This window comes from Sorex araneus, chromosome 2, assembly GCF_027595985.1.
Source record: "Sorex araneus isolate mSorAra2 chromosome 2, mSorAra2.pri, whole genome shotgun sequence".
Lineage (NCBI taxonomy): Eukaryota > Metazoa > Chordata > Mammalia > Eulipotyphla > Soricidae > Sorex > Sorex araneus.
Genome location: NC_073303.1, coordinates 164,187,382 through 164,214,196, shown reverse-complemented (window position 1 = coordinate 164,214,196; position 26,815 = coordinate 164,187,382). Strand labels below are relative to the sequence as shown.

The 26,815-nt window shown below is 35.1% G+C and overlaps 1 pseudogene; it reads right to left on the bottom strand.

Moving 5' to 3' along the window:
• Window positions 1–2,947: 2,947 nt before the first annotated feature.
• Window positions 2,948–3,352, bottom strand: LOC101537820 (mediator of RNA polymerase II transcription subunit 10-like; annotated as a pseudogene).
• Window positions 3,353–26,815: the final 23,463 nt, after the last annotated feature.

Genomic DNA, 26,815 nt, shown 5'->3' with positions numbered 1-26,815 from the left:
TTGATTTCTTGTAATGTATATCTAATATCTTTTTCTTGCTTGCATCTTGGTGTAAAATAATTGAATAATTAATAATTATAGGAGTGACAGGTTAATTTTACTTTGAGGCTATTTACATATGAATCAAATCAGTACTGTAAAAATTCCTAATAAACTTGTAATATTATAGAAGTAAGACATTTGGCACTATCTTTCCCAACACCTGAACACATTAAGGAATGACAATATTTAATTATAATTTCAAAGTCTTAAAAGACATTTAGTAAATTAGAAAGTATTTATGTATTACAATTTTAGATATTACCTGTAGAACTTAAACTGAGAAACAAGTTTTACATACCTTGAATCTTAAATTGTTTTCAAATGCTAAAGTTGCAGAAAATGTCTTACAAATTCAATTTTATTTTTCAATTCTTTATTTTATTCATCTATTATTTTTTATTTGCTTTGGGGCCACATCTGGCTATGTTCAGGGCTCTGCACTCAAGAATCACACATAGATGGTTCCTGGTATCATCTGGGTTGCCTAGAATTGGCTATGTGCATGGCGAGCGCCTTAAGCTCTGTGGGATAGCTTGAGTCCTGGAAACTTTTATAAACGATAATCTATTTTCTAATTAATATATTTTTTGAATATGAGTCAGATACTAGACAATTTTGAAAATAGATTTACATTTTTCACTCGGAAAGAGTTTTTCTGAGGAGTAAGAGTTCCAAAAACACTAATAGAAATGACCAAATAAATAATGAGGTAATGGAAATGAGAGAAAGTAAGCAATTTAAAATTATAGAATTTGGGATACAGTAAATAAGATAATGGTGAGCATCTTCTAGAGAACTTAAGATAGATAATCTTAAAGAATACTGTTTTTTAAGTAATGACAATAAATATAAGTATCAAAATGTTACCAGAATCTAATAATGCAAAATAAAGTTAAATGATTCACTGTGTTATTAAGATATTCTTTTCTTTCATTTTTTTAGGAGGGCCATACACGGCAATGTTGAGCAGATGAATGTGACTTTGGGGAAGAAAATTTAGGTGACTTTCAGAGGGAAATACAGTTTCTGTAATTGCTTTTGAAATGAAAGTTCAGGATTATCATTCTTATTTATTTTATATATTTTTTTGTGGTCACACCTGAAGATGCTCAGGGTTTACTTCTAGCTCTGTATTCAGAGATCACTCGTGGTGGGCTCGGGGAACATATGGGGTGCTGGATTGAAGCCAAGTCATTCTCATGCGAAACAAGCACCCTCCCTACTCTACGATCTCTCCAGGCCCACAGATGATCACCTTTAAGGTTGTGATCAATTAATGCTGTGATCATAAGAGAAGATGAATAAAAACACATTTTTGGAACTGAACATGGGACAGTCACATATATGGCAAGTAACTAACCGACCTACTGTCTTACCTCACCAACTCCTTTTGACATTTCTATGTTGTCTCCAATTCTCTTTCACATGATAGTTTGTGACTACAATAATTACCATTTCATTGAATTCAATTATATTAGCTTTGTTCTACTGCTGAGTCACTGTTTTTCTATACTTAGAATGAAACTGGACAGCAAGAATATTACAATAAATACCCGCTGACAATATAAACATGAATTGTTCTAAATAATTATAGTAAAAGTCTATAATTCTAAAGATTATATGCAATAGTATCCCTATATCAAAGTGTTGAATTTTAATAACACTATATTTTAACAATACTTATTTTCCCCATTAAGTAAATCATCACACAGTTTTTAAAAATGTTTGCTATGAGATAATGTGATTACAATAGTGTTCATGCTAATGTACCACCAAAAAATTTCTAAGATCCTGCAGTACTAAGTTTGTACCCCTTCTACCCCATATCTCCACCCTCCCACCAACCCCCACTTTGTAATCTCAGTTCTGTTGCAAAAGTCTAAAGTTTGTTTCCATTGGAGACTAAAAGTTCTTTTGCTTAATTTCTTTATATACTACCTATGAGTGAAATCAACCAATATAATTTTGAACTTTATCCCCTTATATACCTCTTATTGTAGTACGTTATATAATTAGTTATAATGTGATTAGTTATTAAATTGCAATTTACACATATACAAATATCTCCATTTACTTAATGACATTTTGTTATGTTAGTATAAAATAATATAAATTAAAATCATTCATAATACTTTTCATTAAATATGCAATATGACCAAATACAAAATACATTTACAATTAAAACTAAATAAGGATTTAATGTCACCAGCACAAAACACATTTCTAATGTAATATATAATATGTTAATATTGTTTTAGTCACAATGAACATAAATATTTTGCATCTAATTAGAGCCTTAGTAATTTTCATTATTCTCATAACAGTTATGACTCAGATGATTTTTTAATGAAATGCCTATGTTCTATTAAAATAATTTAAAACAGTAAGTAACAGAAAAATATTTTAAAATAAAGAACTTCGGCCTGTGAGTTAGGCCAGTAGGTAGGACAATTGCCTCGCATGTGGTTGACCAGGTTTTCATCTCTGGTACCCCATATTTTCTTTCCCCTGAACTCAACCAGGACTGATGCATGAGCATAGAGCCAGGAGTAAGTCCTGAGCACCAACTAGTATGGCCCGGATACAAAAATTAAAAAAAAAAAGTGAAAATAAATTTTGGCTTGTTCGTTCAAGTCTGTGTTCTTTGACCATTCTTTATTTCTCTCCAAGGTTAAGGAAGGAAGGAAGGAAGGAAGGAAGGAAGGAAGGAAGGAAGGAAGGAAGGAAGGAAGGAAGGAAGGAAGGAAGGAAGGAAGGAAGGAAGGAAGGAAGGAAGGAAGGAAGGAAGGAAGGAAGGAAGGAAGGAAGGAAGGAAGGAAGGAAGGAAGGAAGGAAGGAAGGAAGGAAGGAAGGAAGGAAGGAAGGAAGGACAGGAGGATATTCGGGCGAGGTGGGTGGGGTGCAGTTAGGAACTCTCCAGTTGGTCCCCTCGGATGCTCCGGTACTTCGCTGTGTCTTCAGGAAACACTTTAGAGAACTCTTGAATCAAGAGGCTCTTAAATTTCTTCGGGGGGGCCCGTCTTGCCTTTGACCTACTGGTTCTTTGCAAGCGCCCTCTCCAGGCACTCTTGAGTGTAGACCTGGGTCCGGGCCTTGATCTATGTACTCAAAAACTTCTAAAGGCACAGTGATATCAGGGAGCTGCTGTCTACATTTGGCCATGTTCTGCAAGCCAGTGACGATGAAATTCAGCTTCTGGTTGAGCCCCGCCTGGCTGCAGGGCTGGAAGCCGCTGTATGATGCCCAGCGCCCAGGTGTTCTTCACCAACTTCTCCAAGGGCTCTTCTAGGTGGCCAAACTTTTTTGCCATGACCGTGCAAGTCCCCTAGTTAAGATTTTTAACGTAAAGTTCCTACAATCTTAGGGCATTCTTAGAACTGAAAATGACTAGGAAAACTATGAAATCCATGAAGGTCTGAGAAATAAACATTAGAAAAAAACTAAAATGAGTGAATGAAAATATATGAAAACAAAAAAAAAGAAAAAAAAGAAAATGTTTGATTTTTATTTTTTTCGGCTTAATGTACAACCAGAAGCTATATGCATTAAATATCACCCAGTGAAAGATTTGAGCAAGAATATTTGATAAAAGCTAGATTGGGAATGGCATAGAAAGACCATCTAAAAAGCTACTCAGGAAAATTAACAAGTATAATATCTCGTCTATCTGCAGTGAACAAAACTAGATTGGAGTCATTTGAAACACAGTAGTAGTTCAGAAAACAGTGGGAATTGATGATCCACCAAGAAGAAACTTTATAGATGTATGTCTCTACGGCTTATCAAATTGAATTCCCTTACTGTTACTACTCAGTTTTCTTTTTTAAGATCACCAGGATCTTAAAAATCAATTTCTTACTCAAGACTACAAAAGCTAGAATCTTTGTTTTAAATGATGTATTATGATTATATGATATAGCATAGCATGTTGAAAGTGATTATTCTATATGATCTCTACATATTTCTGTAATTTAATATAATTTAATATAATATTATCAATATAACATTGACTATCCTATCACCTTTGTTATTCTCTATTATCTAAAAGCCAGAAATAAGGTTGATATTTCAGGTGTGGATTAAAAGTGCATAAAAGCGTGGTCCCTAAACATGATGACCTCTCAATGTTTGTATTGCAAGTCATAATGCCCAAAAGTAGAGAAAGTGTATGGAGAATATTGTCTGCCATGAAGGCAGAGGGAGGATGGGAAAGGGAAAGGGATATACCGGGGATATTGGTGGTGGGGAATGTGCACTGGTGGAGTGACAGGTGTTTGATTATTGTGTAATTGTAACTCAAACAGGAAATCTTGTAACTATCTCATGGTGATTCAATAAAATTTAAAAAATAAAAATAAATACAATAAAAAAATAAAGTGTGGTCCCTGATATATATATATATATATGTCCTCAGACCAATAGCAGTGTAGCGATAATAAAGTCTTCCACACATATAAAAGCAATTCTCCCACATTAGGAGGGGAGTCTTAGAATAGAATTCAACCTAATTCATACACAGTCTACTTGGAGATAGCATCAGATCCTACAAGCAAATCGCTCAATCTCCCAAGATTGCTCTCCACTGCAGACTCTAGTTGCAAGCCTGCGTTATTATCTGTTACTGACTGGCTATAGATCAAAAGTTCACAGAACACCATCTCCAGGTTCAATTAGTTTGCTATAGCGGCTTATTGAACTCAGGAAACAGTCATTGTTTGATCACTGATTGATTACAGAAGAAATAACTCAGGAATTGTGGATGGAAGAAATACCAAAGACAAATTACCAGAAAGGGGAGCAGTGTTCATGCTCTCTACAGGTGTGCAGCTCTTTGCATATCTTCATGTGTTCATCAATTAGGAAACATTTAGGTTCTTTATTTGGGGCTTTTATGGAAGCTTTAGTATCTAGGCATTATTGATGAGCTCCTTGGCTACTGAGCATTGATTTTATTTCCAGTCCCCTTACCCTCTAGAGACCTGAGAGTGAAATGGTGAAGGGTAAGCCTCATTTTTAGGCTTTGTTTTCCTAGAAACCAATTCCTGTCTTTAGGTGTTTCCCCAAACAACCTTATTGACATAATAAATTATCTTTAACTTTCAACACTTATAAACTTTAGAATAGCAATTTTTGGGAGATCTGAGAGTCAGGAACTTGAGTAGAGACCAAATATGTACGAGAAATTTACATTTTAGTCATTCAAGCTAAAATCTGTTTGTCTCCTTTATCACAAATGTATATTTCTCCTAAATTATTTCTTATTAGTCACAACATCCTATATGTAGTCATCTTAGAGTCTTGTTTCTTTTTTTTATTTTTTATTTTTATTTTATCACCATGTGGAAAGTTACAAAGTTCTCAGGTTTATGTCTCAGTTATACAATATTCAAACACCATCCCTTCACCAGTGCCCATATTCCACCACCAAAATCCCCAGTATACCCCCCGCCCACACCCCCCACCCCCAACTGTATAACTGATGAATTTCACTTCATTTTCTCTTTACCTTGATTACTTTCCATATTTCAACACAAAACTCACTATTGTTGTTGGAGTTTCCCCCCAAGAAAGACAGCCCTACTAAGGAAGCATTTGATAATTAGTTTTCCATTAAAAAGATTGTATGTTTTCAGTTTTTAGAAAAGGTCCCATGGCCGCTAATGCGGCCGCACGGTTCGGATGTGTCCCAGTCCCGCATCCGGGAGCCCTATTAGTTGCTGCTCGGTGTCGCCGGGGCTCCATCTGGAGAAGGTGTGCTGAGTCCTGTTTTTTTTTTTTTTTTTTTTTTTTTAAGTAGCATCACTATGAAACAAAATCCTTCTACTGCTATTCTTCAGATAAAAGACTAATTTCATATGCTAGGGTTGCATGTTAAAAGTGTCTATCACCAAATTCATGTTAAAGTACTAATACTAGTTCCCAGAATAAGGTTATATTTAGAGATGGATTCTTTAAAAAGTAGACTAAGTTTAAATTAGCCTATTGGGATATACAGCAATTCAATGGGGCTGTTTCTCTTAAGAATAGGAAACTTATCACATGTATAAATGCATATATATCACTGTCACTGTCACCCCATTGCTCATTGACTTACTCAAGTAGGCACCAGTAATGTCTCCATCGTGAGACTTGTTGTTACTGTTTTTGGCATATCCAATACGCCATGGGTAGCTTGCCAGACTCTGCCGTGTGGGCATGATACTCTTGGTAGCTTGCCGGGCTCTTCAAGAGGGGTGGAGGAATCGAACCCAGGTCGGCTGCATGCAAGGCAAATGCTACCCACTGTGCTATCGCTCCAGCCCAAATGCATATACATATGTATATAAACAATGTGTTGTAACAAATGAATATATTGCCATCCATAAACCAAGGAGGAAATAGAAAAACTCATCAGAAGAAACCAACCTTCTAACCAAATTTATTTTTAATTAAAATATGAATAATTACTGTAAAATATGTTTGATTGTCTTGATGATTTAGTCTGTATTACTTTGTTGTGACAGCACTATAAATCTAATAGAGTTGTTAATTAGTTTTATTGTTTTCGTTCATATCTGGGGGTATTCAGTTTCAAGAGTATTTGGTTTACTCTTGAGTCGGCATCCTGCCCACTGTTCTATTTCACCAATCCCTATATAATTAAAGTACTGATTTTATTACATTTCATGAGAAGAATTTTTCATGATACAAAGCTCATTTTTAACATAGTCATAATAAGACATCAAAGTAGAACTCAGCATTGAATGTGGACTGTCACAATGATTTAGGTGAAAAAGCCAAAAATTTTTAATGATGTGCAATTTTAATGAATTTGTAGACCTTTTGTACTTTAGGGGCTGTCTTAGTAGACAAAATGTGAAAATTAATTATGCTAGCATAATTATGACTCAATTCATTAATAATTTATTGTATAATTACTAATTATAATTTATAGAATTTTGGTGCATTAATCAGTACACATTAAAATTATGATATTAATTGACCCTACACATTAGTGATAAAGGGGGATAATACATAAAAAATAATTGCATTTTAAAGAGTATAATAATAACATTGTGCAATATAATTTTTAACAGAATATAATAAGGAATTGTAGGCAGAAAATTTCAGCTTTTTGATTTTGTACTGAGTTACACCCATCCATGGCCAGTGTTTTATTCTGGCTTTATGCTTAGTAGTCACTGGTGATGGTGCTCAAGGAAACATATCATATTCCATGCTTGGAATTGAATCCAGTTGGCTGCATGCAAGGCAAGTGTGTTACCTGTTATAATTTCTCCAGCCCAATTTATTTTATTTTATTTTATGTACTAAAGAAGTATTCAGAAGTATCCATTTACATATCCAGTTGTGGGAAGAAACAAAGTCAGATTTCACAATTTGTAGGAAATTAAATTCTTTGCGGACCAAGAAGCTAATAAAGAGTTCCTATGACCTAGAGTGCTAAAGAAACAAGAATGTTCCCATAGAAAGTATAGTATATAGAGTATTATAAATTTATAAGGAATAAATTTTCTAACTTAAAAAAATTTTCTAACTTAAAAAAACAAATGCTAAAGGTAACAGTCATTATCTGTTGATAAAATGCAAGCTGGTTGAACCTCTCTGCAAATCAGTATAGAGATTTCTCAAAAACTAAAAACAAACAAACAGAAAAACAAAAACCAACTAAAATATTTTCCAGAAATTCCACTCTGGTATCTATCCAAAGAAAATATAGACATTTGAAAAGATACATACACAGCTATGCTTAATGTAGTACTATCTGCAATACCTGCACTATTAACAATAGTCAACATCTGATTCAGGTTTCTAGTGGCCCTATTTCTGCTGGTATCTCCCTATATTCCTGAGAACTTAGATCCCCAGGGGACAAACCTCTGTGTTCGGTTACTTTGGTTGCTTCTCAGGTCACTCTGAGCATAAAAGTGAGTCTCAAGCCTGTGTAGAAAGGACGCGAGCAGGGTTTCCCTGCCTGCTGTATTGTCCCAGCTCTTGGCTTACCAAGCTTCTCTCATGACATTACAGAGTATGTTTTTGTTGTCCCTGGCATTAATTGCAGAGCTTAGGGTTAATGGTTCGCTAGGAGGGAATAGAGGAAAGTCTGTCTGTCATCTGCCACTGGGTTGCTCTGGCAGGGTTGAAAGTCGTAGAGGACACTGTGGCACAAGTTACTGAGCCCAACTCTCCTACATACAAAGTATGTGCTCAGCCCACTGAGCTCTCTCCAGTCTCAAGAATTATTTTTCGAGATCGGGTTATTTCCTCCTGAAGTATGACTTCATAAAAGTTATTGAAAGTGATTGTGAAAACCACACATACCTAAAATAATTTCTTAGTTTGAATAAGGGCTGGAGCGATAGCATAGTGCGTAGGGTGTTTGCCTTGCACATGGCCTACTGGGGTCCCTCTTGGAGAGCCTGGCAAGCTACTGGGAGTATCCCGCCTACATGGCAGAGCCTGTCAAGCTACCCGTGGCATATCCGATATGCCAAAAACATTAACAAGTCTCGCAATGGAGCCCATTACTGGTGCCCACTCGAGCAAATTGATGAACCACAGGACAGTGTTACAGTGCTATACAACAGCAGCTCTAAGATGGCTGAAATCTTCCCATCTGTTGCAGTGTGGATGGATGGGAGGGGTACATGCATGTAAACTACTGAGAAGTCAAAATACAATTACCAAGTAAATTATGAAATATATAAAGAAACAAAGCAAGGGGATGGACAAAGTCTAATGAAAGCAAGTCCTTAAATTCTGATAACAAAGATGAGGTTACCAAGAAGGAATAAAAATGGTGCAGTGGACCATGATGGAGACATATTATGACTTTGAAGCTTTGCCGGGAGTAGTAACACTATATTTCTAAAATAAATAAATATATATACATATATAATCTGACTAGCAAATATTGTGTCAATATTATTTTCAGTGAATTTATTTGAGCAGAAATATATTAGATACTGCTTGGAACATAGAAACAACTCCTTAAACTACCACCTGGCCAATTTTTTTTATACTTGATACAGTTTTACTATTGTAAATCACTGTGTTAACTTTTTAACATTGTATATTAAATGTACTAATTCCTCTTTTTTTTTCTTTGTGCCTTAAAAGTGGTGCTCAAGGCTTACTCCTGACTCTGACTGAAGAATCACTTTTTGAGGTACTTCTGGAACATTTCCAGGTACAAGCAATCCAACCTGGGTAGGTGCTGTGCATGGGCAAACATCCTGCCCAATCTTTTACCTCTACAGCCCCTAGATCTGTTAAGCAAATTCTCTAAAGAAAAAATTATATTTAATTGTTTTCAGTATCAGAACCTTTGAAATTTCCTTGTAACTAGAACACATAATAGAAGGATCATCCGAAGTATGCACACTGACTTCAGTGAGAAACACTTTAAAGAGCATCACGCACACAGAAAGAAGCTGTTACATGGTTTGTACTGGAAACACTGTAACAACAAAAATCAGAGGCAAACTGAAAAACAAGTCAGAATTTGGTTCACTTCCTAAAGATGCAAAGAAGCCCTGTGGGCTCCTGCAGGCATGCATGCTGTATATTATTTGTATCCACAGCTGTGTAAATCTATAGGTTAGAATTATCTAGAATCAAATTATTCTAATATATTTAACCAAAACTTCTCCCCATTTAGAGATGCTACTGCTGATGATGGAGCGATAGCACAGCGGGTAGGGCGTTTGCCTTGCACAAAGCCTACCCGGGTTCAATTCTTCTGCCCCTCTCCGAGAGCTTGGCAAGCTACTGAGAGTATCCTGCCCGCATGGCAGAGCCTGGCAAGCTACCCGTGGCATATTTGATATGCCAAAAACAGTAACAAGAAGTCTCACAATGGAGATGTTACTGGTGCCCGATCGAGCAAATTGATGAACAAAGGGACGACAGTGCTACAGTGCAGTGCTACTGCTGATACTATTTTTTTTCTAGGTTAATTCTCTCTTTTCCATCAGTTCCAGATTTATGACTTTTTATTTCATGCTGGCAGACTGGGCTTGCATTCCCTTCTGTTTTCTAAGCTCCTGTTTTCTTCCTCCAAATAGTGTTTTTTAGTCCAGAAAGTGTTTTTTAGGAAGACAAAGTTTTCTCATTTGGTTGCATCTTTATGTCTAGATAATTTTGCAAAAACACAGTTACTGTTTATGTTTATTTTTAATTTTTATATTTTATGTCATTTTAATTTATTATTATTTAAAACTATTATCATATATTTCTGTGTTCTAGATGACTTTGGTGGATACAAATAATAATAGAGGCCATTAATCAAATTTTAATAAATATTAAAATATTTGATGAAGGAAATAAAAAGAGAGATGTGATATTTGGTTGTGACCAGATATATGATGTTAACAGCCTCATCAGGGCTCTGCCTTCATCAAATTTACAGCTACATATGAACACAACATAAAAAATTTGAAGCTTGGAGTTAACTAAGTAGCTTTGGCTAAATCTGCAATAGAGAAAATATGTTCACTTGATGATCAGAGTTGTGATACTCAGGCATACACTAGTAATGAAGCCAAATTCAAAAGCATTAGTCAATTGATTCAACAGCTAATATGTGCCATATGCATAATTTTGTGATTTCAAAAACTATGCCATCTCTTAGAATATGTAGTGATCTGTGGAAATCTTATTTCGCTGGAGCTTTGGTGGTAATAAGAAAACATGTATGATACTAGGAAATAATATTTGATTATAAGAATCTTAGTATACTCTACTTTTACCTTTTCACATTCTGAAATGAATTATTTCTTAATTCTTCAGGTCTGTATTCTACTCCCCTTTCTAAAGAGGGCATGAATTCTTTTCCATTCACACAAATGTCCTACCAACTATTTAATGATATACCAAATCATCATTTTTTTTTTATAGTTTATTTTTAATTAGTGAGTCAACGTGAGGGTACAGTTACAGATTTATACATTTTTGTGCTCATGTTTCTCCCTTACAAAGTTTGATAACCCATCCCTTCACCAGTGCCCATTCTCCACCACCAGTAAACCCAACATCCCACCCCCCCTTCCCAGTCCCGTCTCCCCCCACCCCACACTGCCACTATGGCAGGGTATTCCCTTTTGTTCTCTCTCTCTGATTAGGTGTTGTGGTTTGCAATAAAGGTGTTGAGTGGCCATTGCGTTCAGTCTCTAGTCTATATTTGGCCCGCATCATCTTTCCCCCACATGACCAACAACCACATTTTACTTGCTGTTCCCTTCTCTGAGTTGCCCAGGATGAGAGAACAGCCTCCAAGCCATGGTGACAACCTCCTGGTACTTATTTCTACTATTCTTGGGTGTCAAATCATCATTTTAAGGAAATTTTGCTTTTTACAATTTTTGATTCTCTTCATTATGCACATAAATAAACACAGATGATATCAATGACATGAGAGTCCTATCACTTTTGTTAAAATTTTAACTAATTTTACAATTGATAATTGCCCCCCTCAAGAAAAATGCATTTCTTTTTCTTTTCAGGTCTCTAAGTTTCACAAAATAAATCATAATGGTCTGAAATTCAGTTGTTAATAATATTTCAGTTTATGGAAAAAAATCTTTGTACTGTTGATTTTTTATACTCGGTAAGCAGTTTAGTTCCTAGTCTCTGTTCAAAGACATCAGTAGTCTGTAGAGTTTTTCCCATTACTTTACCAAAGAATCACCTACCAACTTCTTGGTGTGCCATACAGGTAATTCAGGTTACTCTTCCCATATGTTTTCTGTTAAGCAACCTTATATCAATTAGTTCACAAGTTCTCTTTGCCAAATAATGCAACATGCACAGATTCCGAGGATTCCGAGAGAATCTTTGAGGATAGGACTAGAATGATTCTGCCTCTCCCAGGCTGTGAGTTATGGGTAGTCAATATACAGACCTGAGAGAGAATAGTTAAGCACACAATAAGTAAAATTTCAGTGCATAGTCATTAGTACAATATATTAATCATTGGTACTATTATCATTATTATTACCAGTGTCATTTTATATTGCAAGTTGGATCAATGGTATGTAGGAGGGATTTAACTAGGTCATCAGAACAAGAAGAGATGGTTGGATGGTATCATTTTCAGTATCATTTTCAAGTTTGACCCTGTCTATGTAAAACAAAAACCTCATTTGGACAGAATGAGAACTTATAAGAAATCAAAGATGATCTGAAATTTTGAACAAATGCTTCACTGCAGACAATACATAGAAGAGTAAATAGAAGCAGAATCTGCAAATATCAACTACTATATATAGGTCATTTTTTTACATAAGGGAGTTGAGCAGGTCCTTTCACAGATGTCAAAGCAATGCTGATAAGTGCAAAATGCACATTGGCAGACTCAACCTCATTGTTCAGCAGGGTTCTTCATTCCTCTTCACAAACAGAAATGGGTACTTGGCAATCAGAAATGTTGAAAACCTAGAAACTGCCATTCAGGTCTGTGTCATCGTACCCACAGGATAACTAAGGAAACAACTTTAAATTTCTCTATTCTGTGTTTTAGTCTGAAAACTAAAGCTTCTACTTCTTCCCACATATCAGACTCGTAGGTCTTTGCAGGCTGTCACAATCATCTTGCTTTATTCATAGAATATTGCCACAAATATTAATTTTCAGTGAATAATTATAGACATGACATTTATGACCATAAAATTGAATTAATTAAATTTAAATTATGATTCAGTTGCATCATGTTAATCATATTTCTTTCAGAAATATCTGGGTCTTCCATTTTTATTTGAAAGTAGTGCTACCATGATAGCGGTTAGTACCTGAAAGACACACTAGTACAGAATTCTATAACTTGTTTCTACAATAATATGTAAGATAACCAACACAACAGCTCTTAATATTCAATTTGACTTAACATGTAATATATTTTATAATGAAATAGGCATTAAAATGAATTAGACTGTAAGCTACTAGAGCTTGAGAAGCCATGACAGTGTCATGTACCAGTGGGTTTTTCAGCTCTTGGCACTCCTTAAAATAATCTGGGAACCGTAAAAATTATTGGAGCTATATTCCAGAATTGATTAAAAATGAATTATATTATTTAGTCACTGTATAAAAAGTCTTGTTAATTTTTATTAAGACCATCTTTCTAATTTTGATTTAGACTACCAAATTATCTTCTATCATATTTTTGCTATGGTATTTCTTATATCAGCATATAATGTTTTATACTGAATCACATGTAAACCATAATATGAATAAATGTAAAAGTGAATAAAATTTGTGTTGTAAAGAATTATTAAGCTCTAAAAATGATCAAAAGAAAACTTTCTCACAGAAATTGTGAAATTCCCTTTTTTATCTTAGCAGTTGGAGAATTGTTGCTTATTCAAACAATCTAAGGGAAAAAATGTTTATTTTTTACTTGAAAAGTGTTAGAAATTCTAGCCTGGAAAGGTACTTGTCATGAAGTTATATACAAATTAAATATGAACTATGAATAACACTACCATCTGAACCATAATTATAGAGAAGTGTTATAATCTGAATCTATGATAACTTTCTAGAAATAATTATGTTTTAAGAAGTGAAAACTAGTTTTAATACTTTAAAATTAGTATACCACTTAAGATATTAAAGTGACAAAGGTTACTTTTTCTGATGTTACTTCTACTTTTGTTTTATGAGCAAGAATTGAGCAAACTTAAGCAATAATTTGTACGAATATCTGAATTACAACTATGGTTAATTTTAAAGACACCCTACATATTTAACATTCTAAACTTACTAGTAAGCTGCATATAGGGTACAGTCCATATTTTATCTAAAGAGGTTTTCATATATTAATATGTAAGTCTTTTTTGTTAACTAAACATCCCTCTAATCAATATGTACTATCAATGGTGACAAAATTAATGATAGCTGTCATCTATTAGATATAATAAACTTCAGTAACTCTACCAGTCACTTAAAGTATATTGCTTAATTAATATCTCAAAAACAATTATATGAGTTAGATATTTTTATAATAAACAGGGAACAAAATCAAAATTAAAGACTTCACTGAGTCTTTATGGACTGGAACTATAGCACAGCGGGTAGGGCGTTTGCCTTGTATGCGGCCAACCTGGATTCGATTCCTCCGTCCCTCTCAGAGAAACCAGCAAGCTACCAAGAGTATCCTGCCCGCATGGCAGAGCCTGGCAAGCTACCCACGGCATATTCAAAATGCCAAAAACAGTAACAAGAAGTCTCACTATGGAGATGTTACTGGTGCCCACTTGAGCAAATCGATGAGCAATGGGACGACAGTGCTACAGTGCTACAGAGTCTTCCTTAATATTGATCATTAAATATAATTTGGCAATTTTATGTTAGCATCATATTTTTAGAAAATGTCTTCTATATCTAAGAGACAGAGGCCAGGAAGCACAAGAAAAGAAAGAAACTGGGAAGAGAAGGAAAAATTGGAGGATGGATGGTAACACAGGTGGTAGCAGGGCTCAGACACATTGGCAGTGTAGAGCTGTAGTAAATTTATGTCTCTGAACAAAACTGAATGTTCAAAACTAAAGACAAAAATTTAAAAATGTACCTATAAGAATGTAGGTTAGGGCTTTGGAGGGAAACTGGGGACATTGTTGGATGGAAGTTGACAGTGGTGGAGAGATTCATTTTGGAAAATTGCATGTTTGACACTCAATGTGGAAAGACTTTGTAAATCAGTGTTCCTCAAAAAAAAAACAACTTATAATCTTGGACTTTAGAGAGAATGTCTTTACAGATGAAAGTTAAAACTCAGCAAAAGGAAGTTTTCAATTTGAAGTTTGGAATGAATGTATCTAGTGTTCATATAAGAGAACCCAATTATAGAAATACATTCAATTACAGCTACTGTATCATTAGGTCCTTTATATTCTGACTGAGCCACAGTTTGGCAACATAGATGATTACTATTTTTTTAATTTAATTTTTTAAATTGATCACTGTGAGATACACAGTTACAAGGCTGTTCATGATCTGGTTGTTTCCAGACTCTGGCTATTGTAAATAGTACTGTAACAAACATAGAAGTGCATATGGTGTTTCTCCTATATGTTTTTGGGTCCCCAAGAAATGGTATTGCTGGGTCCTTTGGAAGCTCTATTTCTAACTTTTTGCAGAATGTCCATCTTGTTCTCCAAAAGGTCTGGACCAGTACGCATTCCCACTAACAATAAAGGAGAACCCCTTTTTCCCCGCATCTCTGCCAACCCTACTAGCTTTTTTCTTTTTGATGTGTGCGAGTGTTTGTGGTGTGAGATGATATCTCACTGTTGTTTTGGAACCCAAATCTTTTTCTAACGCCAGGCACAAAAGTAGATCAAAATGGATTGATGACCTAATATAAGACCTGAATCCATAAGGTACATGGAAGAAAACGTGGACAGAACCCTTCATGACATTGATGCTAAAGGTCTTCAAACATAAAACACAGCTGAACAAGCAAGTAAAAACAAAGATAAACAAATGGGACTACATTAAACTAAGAAGCTTCTGCACCTCAAAAGAAACAATACCAAGTACAAAAACATCCCACAGACTGGGAAAAATGATTTACCCAATATCCATCAGATAAGGGGTTAACTAAGAACCGAGATACATAGGCACTGGTAAGAATTCTAAAAGAAAAAAAAATCCAACATCATGAAATAATGGGGAGGAGAAACAAACAGAAACTTCCTCAAAGAAGAAACATAGATAATTCTTGAACAGTTTTCTTAGTTGGATGTTTCCCGTGTGGTCTGACCCAAGTCCAATAGATTTTAAGCACTTGATTTCCAAAGAGAATAATGTGCAATATAAAGCATTACATCGAAGGACAGGAAATATGGACAATTATAAATGTTAGAAAATGGGGACCTTCCTTAATTTCTCATGGTCAAATATGCAACTGATAATGGACAATGCAAATATTTATTCCTAGAAGAATGCCTGACATAATGATTGTCAGATTTGGATATACTTGACAGCCAGTGTATATATTTTAGAAATAACATTTGTAATTTTCTCATAATACTGAATAATTTTAAACATATAACTTTTTAGAATTATTTGTTTTGTTATACTTCTTTTAGCAATAGCTTGATTTTTTTGGGGGAGGGGATTGTTGTTTTCCTGGGATGAAAGTGCTATCCTGTCAAGTAACTACAAAAGCTGAACTAGTACATAATCACAGAAATTCATTTCTAAAATTTAACAAATTTTTCAAACCATATTCACATAAAGTTATTTCTATCTTCATAAAATGGCAGTAAATGTCCATTCTTCCTGTGTATCTGGTACTAAGTATTCTCAAACAACGGGAATACCTTTAATTCATATTACAAAATATGCTCATAAATGATATAAATATTGTCAAATGTCATATATTTTATAAATACAATGTATCAAACATTGTTAGTGTAGTAGTGTAAAGATATTTTTTTCTAAAAGTAGAGTCCTTTTGTTCATTAACTTAGTAAACTGTAGAAATGTCACCTTTATTTACTAGAAGTGCAGATATAGTCAACCATTTATTCAAATAAAGCTAAGGATATTAAAAAAGCTTAAAATATTGGAGATTTACCCATTAGAGAAATTAAATAGTACCTGGATTTCTTTAGTATGTATTATAGTTCTATTTATATTCTTAAATTAAAAATTTCAGATACTAATATTAAAAGCAAAAATAAAACAATATTATCACTATCTTTCCCTAGGAGCCAATATTATCCTGATTATTAAGTTTTAGTCACAGTGGCCCTGTTTTCTCTCACTCCTTATAAATAACTTGAGTATTCATTATAGTATTTCTACAATTTTGGATATGCTCATTAAGTAGCTATTGACATAGGCATGTCATCAGGGGAAATAGAAGTTAATAATAGAAAATAAAGTTAATAATAGAAGATTGTTAACTTTAAGTAGTTAGAAGTTAGAACTGAAGTAGTTAGAACTACCCCATTGTTTTGGGATTTTTGTAACAAGAGGAAGAAAAAGATAGAAAGAGAGAAAGGATGAGAAAAAGATAAAGAGAGAAAGAAGAAGGACGGATGGAGGAGTGGAGGGAGGGTAAAGGGAGGGAATGGAGGGAAGGAAGAATGGAAGTTTAGCAAAAAGAATAGACTGAACCTTTAAAAAATACAATGATCAAGGATCATTAATCATTTTCTGTGAAAGTTGGTTTAACCGTTGAAAATAGAAGACGATCCTGTGATCAATTCTGCAAAAAGAAAGTATAGTTGGTTCCATGAGAGATTAAAAATGAATAAATAAATGTATGTGTTGAGGAAAAAGGTGGGTTGTAAATTAAATTTGCAAAAAAGTGATAGGCAAAAACAATAGCAGTACTCTATATCATGCTTACAGGGACAAAGTAAAGTGTCAGAAGTTAAAAGAATCCATTTACTTTTATTTTTAAAAATTCATTTTTTTATTTTTTTTTGGTCACACCCGGCGATACACAGGGGTTACCTGGCTCTGTACTCAGGAATTACTCCTGGCAGTGCTCAGGGGACCATATGTGATGCTGGGAATCGAACCCAGGTCAGCCGCACATGCAAGGCAATCTCCCTACCCGATGTACTATTGCTCCAGCCCCTAAAAAATTCATTCTTTTTGAGGCATTATAAAATAAAAGATCTGAAATCATCTGAAATTATAGTAAAAGCAGGTAGGGCACTTGTCTTACACAGAGTACACCCAGATTGCATATCTGGCACCAAATATGGCCCCCTGAGCCTGAACACAGCCAGGGTACCCCCGTCAAAAAATGTAAAACACTAACGCGTTTTGACAAACTAGGGTTTTTATTATAAAAATATATGATACCAACTACATTGATAACTAAATTGTACATAACCATTTCTATGACAAATATGTAAAATAATTCATTAGCACAAAATAAATTTATTCTAAGTGTCATTACAGATTTCACCATTTACTTGAGAAAATAATTTTAACACATAAGATTTGTAAAAGACAAAATTTTCTAACAAGAAATTTATGCCAAGTCAACATATGGTTTCACAAATTTATGTGGATTCATCTAGAAATGAAACATTTTATTTCCCCTAAATCTTTAGTAGTACAGTTCTCTATTTGTTTCAGTTTTTTTAAATGAATAAGTGACACATAATATAATGTTTTCAAATGATTCCATTTGTGTATGCATTGCGAAGTGATCACCACAACAAATCTGGTTAAAATCCATCTCAATCCAAATTAAACTTTTAGAATTACAATTTTGACCCCATTTATACATTTTGATGATCTTTAAACCCTAGAATTATCCAGTTTTCAGTCATCTGTCAACATGAATTTTTTGTTTTTAAGTTTGATTAATTTTGTTTTAAGTTAAACTTCCATTACTAGTTGATGTTATTGCTTTAAGTACATCCAAAATTTTCAACAATAAGTTTTACGTATTCTTAATGATTAAGTAGCATTCCATCATACATATAGATTTACATCTATTTATATGTATAACGCGTTTACCCGTTTGCCTACTCATAGATAGATATGTAGGATATGTCCATATCTTGGCTATACTGAATAATGCTAAAATGAATATAACACTAAATTTTCACTTTTAAAACAATTACTTAACATAATATTTTGAGGTTGCATTGTGTTGCTGTGAAGATAATACTTTCAATTTTTTTTGTTTACATACTTTTGAGTTTGCTTATACATTTTCTATTTTTTCATATGTAAAGTTTATTTGAGGGTTTACTTATTTCTTGGTATAGTCTTGTTTGGCTTTGTACATCCTTCATTTTTTAGGTGCAATAGACTCTAGTTAGTTGCATTTAATTTTTCATTATTGCCTTTTTAATTTTCTTGATATAATGGTTGTTCAAAACATGCTACTTAATCTTCATTTTTTTCAGTCTTCTAGTTTTCTTCTTGTAGTTGATTCCTTATTTCATACTATTATAATTGAAAAATATATTGGTATAATTTACATTTTTATTGTTGTTGTTTTGGTACCAGACCTGGTGATATTAGGTATTACTCCTTTCCTGTACTCATATATTACTTCTGTAGTTTCAGGGGACCATATGGTATGCCAGGGATTGAGCCTGTTTGGGCCAGGTGCAAAGCAAGCTTCAGACCCACTGTGCTTTGTCTGAAGCCCCTGTATAATTTCATTTAAAATAATTTATTTAGAAATTGCTGTGGCCTACCATATGGTTTAGTCTGGAAAATATTCCATGTGTATTTTTTGTATGGAAATACATAAATTGGCTTTTGTTTGGAATATTCTGATCATAGACAATAAATCAAATTGATGCAATATATCATTGGGTTAAACATACACATACACAAACACACATGCACACTGTTTTTCTCAGGTCACACCTGGTGATGTTCAGGGATTACTCCTGACTCTGCACTCAAGAATTATTCCTGGCAATGCTTGGGGACCATATGGTTGCTGGGGATAGAGGAAGGATCAGCCACATAGCAGGAAAATGCCTTACCTTCTGCACACTCCCTCCAATCCCTGGATTATATATTAAGGCTATGTATATTTGCAATATTCCAATTCTGGGAAAATATTTTATTATTTGATACATTTGTCTTATACTTTGTCTTTTTATAGTTTTGCACATTATTTGTTTAAAGTCTATTTTGTCTGCTTTGAATGTAACTATTCCAAAATTCATTTTATTTCCCAATGTATAAAAGCCATTTTTTCCATAATTTTATTTCTCTTTATGTGACTTTACTCTGACACTTTTTAACAGGAACCACCTAGATTGAAGTCAACAAAACAAAACAAAAATGAAACAATGTTTTACTTAAAAGCAAATGTTCTGTGACTCTATGTACTTTTTGCAGAGAATTTATTCCATTTATATAGAAAAGGATTATTGATAAATAAGTACTTATTGACGCCTCTCCTTTAAAATTATTTTCTGGCTTACCAGTTTCCAGGTTTTAAGCTTCTACTTTTAAAATATGTCAATGTGTGTGACCTGTGGTGCTGCAGTCACAAACCCCGCTGTCCTCCAAAGAAGGTAACATAGGTGTCCCTTTGCAACAATCAAGAACGTAGAGGAGACTATAAACGTCTTCTGGGAGGTAATAGTGAAGGACAAAAGGTTAATTAGCAGATATTAATACCTACTGACCTCTATTTCTCTGAGTTATTCTGGCTTCAATTGAGCCATAATATGAAAGAGGTTGGGGGAACAGTCCACTAACTGTTTCTAACAGGACATGAACATAGTAAAATGACACACACCAGGTCTGGTTTTACTAAAGTGGGTAAAAAATATAAAAATTGCACATGGCACTCATGGGCCAGAGAGATAGTAGAATGGTTAGTTTGCTTGCCTTGCATGCAGCAAACCTAGGCTCCATCCCAGCATATGGTCCCCTGAGCATTGCCAGGAGGTGATCCCTGAGCACAGAGCCTGGATTATGCCCTGAGCATTGCCAGGTGGACTCAACACCGCCCTCCCCCCTAAAGAAAATGACAGTCAGCAATAATTTCTTCCTCGGTTAAGTCCTTCTCCCATGTTCCTCAATGCAACTATTTTAATATTAACTAATAAATCTCCTTAATGTGTGATTTGGGCTCTTAATCAAATTGCTATTTTGTGTTGGTTCCCAAAGAAAATTACTCTGATTTTCCTTTCAGGATACTCTCAATTCCTCATCAACTCTGGCTCTCATGGGGCGTAACAATTACTATTCAAATTTAGAGATTTTGTGTGTGTATGTGTGTGAACTCCTCACCAACTCTGGGCTCTCATAGGGCATAACAAATGCTATTCAAACGTAGAAATTGTGTGTGTATTTGTGTGTGTGTTTGCCTGCCACACAAAGTGAGTGGACACACAGGTATATTTGGAGAGCTCCCAGTGCAGGTCTCAAATATTAGGAGGGCTTGACGTGACCGCAAAATCCTCACTTTGGGCAAATAGTCTGTTTGTTTCCTCCCAATTTTGGTTTGCCACATTAGAGTAGGAATTATTGCTGAAACTTTGTGTCTGCATTTTTTATTCATTTTCCTATAATAATTTCTTGCCTTACCATGGGCAGCTATGCAACTCCTTTTCAGACATTTATTTTACTTCTCTCTGTAGTTTTGTATCATGCCTGTCAGAGGAAGCAAGCACAGGATCTTATTGTGATGCCATTTTGAATCGTGTTCTGTTCCTATTACTTTAACTTACTCACTAAATTGTCCTCTACACAGCAGTGTTCCAAATATTTTCTTTAATGACAAAAAAATTGTATAGTCTAGGGAGGAACTAGATTTTGTTTGTTTGCTTGGTAGAGTCTGTGGTCAGGGAACACTGCTGGAAGGTTTGTAGTACCATATGAGAAGCTGGTAATCAAACCTGGGTCAGCTGTCTTCACAACAAGCACCTTATCTGCTGTATTATCACTCTGGCTCCTAGAATTTGCTATTTATTGGTAAATTTAATGATGCAATCTTGAAACGTGCTGAAAAAAATACATACATACCATATAAAGTACACTCAACATTCATCAATGATCAGAACAGTTTGGTAATTATTTAAATAAAAATATTTTCATAACATCTCATCATAAAGACATTTATTTAAATGATCATAATTAGTGTACTTTCAGATTCATTAAGCTTAATTTATTCCATTGCTATTGTGCCATATCACCATGTAATAAAGCTATTACAAGCACTTTAACTTGAATATAAATTTACTAATTGATTGTAATAAACTTTGGGAAACCCGGATGAATATTACTAAAAATAATTTTATTTAATTTGATTTGTCTGTTTCTTTTAATAGATTAAGCTACCATGTGTGTTGAAAAGCAAAATGCTATGAAGTGCAATTTATAGATTAACTATTCATTTGAAACTTAAACCAGGTATCATGATATATCAAATGCAATCACCAATTAAACATAGGCCATAATATTTAAATAAAATAATATATGCCACTTTTCCAAATACATATCTGTTCCTATTGGTTATTTAAATCAGACATAGTTATCAAATTACATGACAGCGCCCCCCTCCCCCCCCCCCCGTGCCTTGTAATCCCATCAATGGCCAACATCCAGAGACTATAAAGCCAAGCTCCTGGAAGATAGCAATGTAGTCTCTTGCCCCTGTGCCTGGCTGTCTTCACCAGGGCCCCTCGGAGGGGACAGGTTGCATTTTTCCCCCCACCCCAGCAGATCCTCTACAGTTGAGGACCTCTGGAACCCAGCTACAGCTATGCTCAGGGCCACTCTCCATACGTTCGGACGAGCCTCATACATGGGGGAGCTGGCAGAGGAAGCCAGGTATGCAGGACCCAGGGTCGACATCTCCAAGCCACTTGGATAGGGAATGAGCCTCTTCCACCCAGATCCCCCATTTTTCAGTAGCTTGGCAGTCACACCCAGAAACTGCCCCTGGTGCCCTGTAATCCAATCAATGGCCAACATCCAGAGACTATAAAACCAAGCTCCCAGAAGTCTAGTTCTCCCTATTGGAGAACCTGACAAGCTACCAAGAATCTATTGCCCGCTTGGGAGAGCTCAGAAAACTCCCCATGGCATATTCATATTCCAAATACAGTAACAGATATATACATACCTCTCAGATAGCCCGGCTAGCTACCGAGAGTATTGCACCCACACGGCAGAGCCTGGCAAGCTACCCGTGGCGTATTTAATATGCCAAAAACAGTAACAATGGGTCTCATTCTGCTGACCCTGAAGGAGCCTCCAATTATTTGGAAACAAGAGTAAGGAGAGGCTGCTAAAATCTCAGGGCTGAGTGTAATAGAGACAATACTGGTGTCCACTCCAGTAAATCAATGAACACTGGGATAACAGTGACAGATACAGTGATAGTTATCAAAAGTGAATAAGGTGAGTGTTTCTCCAGCTTAAGAAAACATTTGTATTCAAAGAAAAAAATAATTTTACTTAATATGATGTAATAAATTTCAAATACTGACAATTATAGGACTTTATAAATAAAACATTCCAATAGCACCACAAGAGTGTCTATATCCCACTGTGTCATGGCTTTCACTCACTGCCCGTTTTACCAGCAACATCCCCTTCCTCTTGCCAATATAGATGCTTCAATATTTGGTGACACTGTGAATGTGCATTTGTGGGAAAGGTCTGTGTCTCTGAGAACAAGTTTTCTTTTCACATTAATGGGGAGGAGAAATGAGAAACACCATTACAAGAATTACTTGAAATAAAGACAATTCTTTGTGGGTTCCAAAATAATCTGTGCTGAGAGTATCCACCCAACACTCACTTCTTGATATCTTGAGTTGTTATCTGGGTCATTTTATTCCCACCACAATGCACATAAACTCAGTTAGATCAAGACAGTTATTAAAATCATAGAATGCATGCTGCAGGAATTTTTGGCAAACTTTCTTGCCAATAATGCTAGAAACACACTCCAGTTTTAATTTTTTTTCTTTAAAGAAACCTCTTTAGGATTGTCCATTAATACTAATGTAAAAACAGTATTTCTATGAAGAGTAGCCCAATAGACTGGGCAATTGCTTTACATGCAGGAAACCAGGGACTGATCTAGGACATAACATGGGCCCCCTAGTACTCCTGAGTGACCCCCCCAAGCAAAAAGCCTAAAGTAGTCCCAGTGTAATAGTGAATTTGTTTCAATTATTTTTTATTTTAGAATTCAGTAGTTATTTACAGCAATTTTGCATTTAACTTGAGAGCACAGAATCAAATTATTAAAATCGAATTAGTGGTTTACATGTTTGGTATTGGGGACATACCTAGGGTTTACTCATGGCTCTGTGCTCAGAGATAATGCCTGGAAATGTTCAGAGGTCCATATGTAGTGGTACCATGAGTCAAACGGGAATTGGTCTATGCAAGGCAATCACTTAATCCCTGTGCTATCTCTCCACCCCAGTTCTTTTATTCTTTTTAATGGTTTGAATATAACTAGCCAAGATGGTGAAATAAAGAGCACCTGTTACCTCCTCCACAATCACAGCAAAATAACACCAAAATATATTTAATTTACACAGAAACTGGCCTGAAATCTCAACCCTTGTCAAACAATAAAGAAATCAAACCCACCATGGGACAATAAGGTTAGATAGAAGAGATAGCTTGTATGTGAATTTACCCTGGAAAGACATATGGGTTCCACCCAACAACTAGTAGCCCAATTGTAGGATGTGGTACGTAAAATACTAGAAAGAGAGGAAAGGGAATAAACAAAGAACAAAGTCACTGAAAAGTGCCCTCTTCAATACTTCACTCAACTTTCCATACGGCTGGGTTGCTAGAAACCATATTGGATTTTATTTCTCCTAATTACAGACCCTGTTTGGGCCAGAGAAATAGTACAGGTCTTAAAATGCTTACCTGGCACACAGCTGACCCAGAAATGATTCACAATATGCATGTGATCCTCTGAACTTCATCAGGAGTATTCCTTGAGCACAAAGCCAGTAGTAAGGCCAGAGCACAAAAATGCACTATGCACCTAAAGCAGAATTACGTAAGAATGGAGCCCCAGTGCAGACTAAGTTTTCTTGTCAACTTATTATCAGTAGAAAATGTTGAAAGAATATAAATAGGGGGATCCTATGGTGAGTTGTTCTTCTCCTTCTCCTTCTTCTCCGTCTTCTTCCTGCTTCTCCTACTTCTCCTTCCCTCCATCTCCTCCCCTTCCTCCTCATATTCCTCCTCCTTCTCCTTCTCCTTCTCCACCATTGGTGTTATCGTCTTTACCCTCTACCTTCTGCCTTCTGCTTCTTGATAAACTAAAAAAATATAACAACTACAACCAAAAAAAAAAAGAAAAATACAATAAATTGCCTTGTCCTGGGGGCTGAAAAGTTAGACAGCAGGCACTTGCATTGCATCCTGCTGATCTGAATTTGAATTTCTAGCATCTTGGAATGTTACCTGAGTGCAGAGTCAGAGTAAGTTTTGAGCACTATCAGTTGTGACTCTCCAAAAACAAACACAAAATAAATTCCCTATTCCTACCAGAAGTAGCCCAAAGGCATGAGAACTGCAGCCCTTTGAGACACAAATACTGAGCTCTTTGATGATGGAGAAAATGAGCCACCATCTAGATGCAGAAAATTAAAAAAAGAAAGAAAATAAAAAGATTGAAGAGAATCTAAGGGTGATGAAATGGGAAAAGGGACATGAATGTGAAAAGAAGATCATGAGTCCAAGGGTTTTAGCCTGTGCCAACACCCAGATTAACTTTTCTCTATAGAGATAACTATGGGCCAAGGTAGTCTGGGAGAAACTTTATAATAAAAACCACTTGGAAAAGTCAAGTGGGGCTTATTATCCACAATGAGGGTTGGCTCACATCTCAAAAGAGAAGTTCATCTCAACCTCCTAGAGAAACCTTATTCTCCCTTGAACACATCTCTCTATTGACCCTCATATTTCTATTAGTAAATATTTGTCACCACTGAATATGTATTTGAATCTTTTTCTATCATTGGTTTTAGGGCAATTTTAATTTTGTTGTTAACTCTCCTGTCTACCGTGTTCTATCTATGTTTTTTCTGACTACTTTTGCTTTTAAGAATCAGCAATTTAGACAGAAGGATGAGAGATAAATCTGCTGAGTTAGTTTTTATGAGTCAGTAGACCATGGAAAATTGATACTTTTCATCTACTAGTTAAGTTAAAATCTCTGATTTTTATACAGTTTTGTTTAGAATTCTTATGCATATGCCTTTGGGCCATAGTGAGCAATTTTATTCATCCCTCATTAACATCAGACTCAAAAATTCCTATCGAACCTCCACATTTTAAAAGGTATCACAGGGGCCGGAGCGATAGCACAGCGGGTAGGGCGTTTGCCTTGCACGCGGCCAACCCGGGTTCGATCCCCGGCATCCCATATGGTCCCCCAAGCACCGCCAGGAGTAGTTCCTGAGTGCAAAGCCAGGAGTAACCCCTGAGCATCGCTGGGTGTGACCCAAAAAGCAAAAAAAAAAAATAAATAAATAAATAAATAAATAAATAAATAAATAAATAAATAAAAATAAAAGGTATCACAGCTATTTGACATCTAATTTAAGATGTCTATAATCTAAATTCTCCATTCTGTCCCTTTCATTTCCTCTGGTATCATGGATAATTTGTACAAAAGCTATAGTTTAGATAAATCTAAATCCTACCAAAATTATAAAGATGCGTTGAAAAAAATAAACATGGCACCTTTTCTATTTTGGTTCCATAGATATTCTACTATTCTATTTGTTTTTCGTGTTAAAGATTGTAGTAAGTGTGTGTATGAGTGTGTGTGTGTGTGTTTTAACTTTCATAAATTTCTGCTCCTATCTAATTTTTTTTCAACAATCAGGTTTCTAAATTACTAAAGCAATAAAATTTAGCATCTGTGTACACAAATTACACATGGAGCTCAGGCATGCATGATAAAGATAAAAGGGTAATAGGAAGTGGAATCAAAGTTTATTAAAATATAATTTTATGCCTGATTTGGTTAGAATTGGCCTGATTTCATTTGCACTTCACATCAGCAGCTGCCAATTTAGTATAATTTGGAACCATAAATTATTGATGACAAAATATAATTAAATTTCTTAACAAGTATAAGAAACTTTGAAGTTCTTTAGTGTTATAAAGAGAAAGAAAAATCTTGTGACATACTCAAGTTCATTAAAGGTTAAAAGCATGCTTTATGTAAGTCTATGGTATAAATTCTACATAATTTCTATGATGACTGTGAATAAAATAAAATATGAAAGGCAAGAAATGATGTTTCCTTTTTTCTACTCAAGAA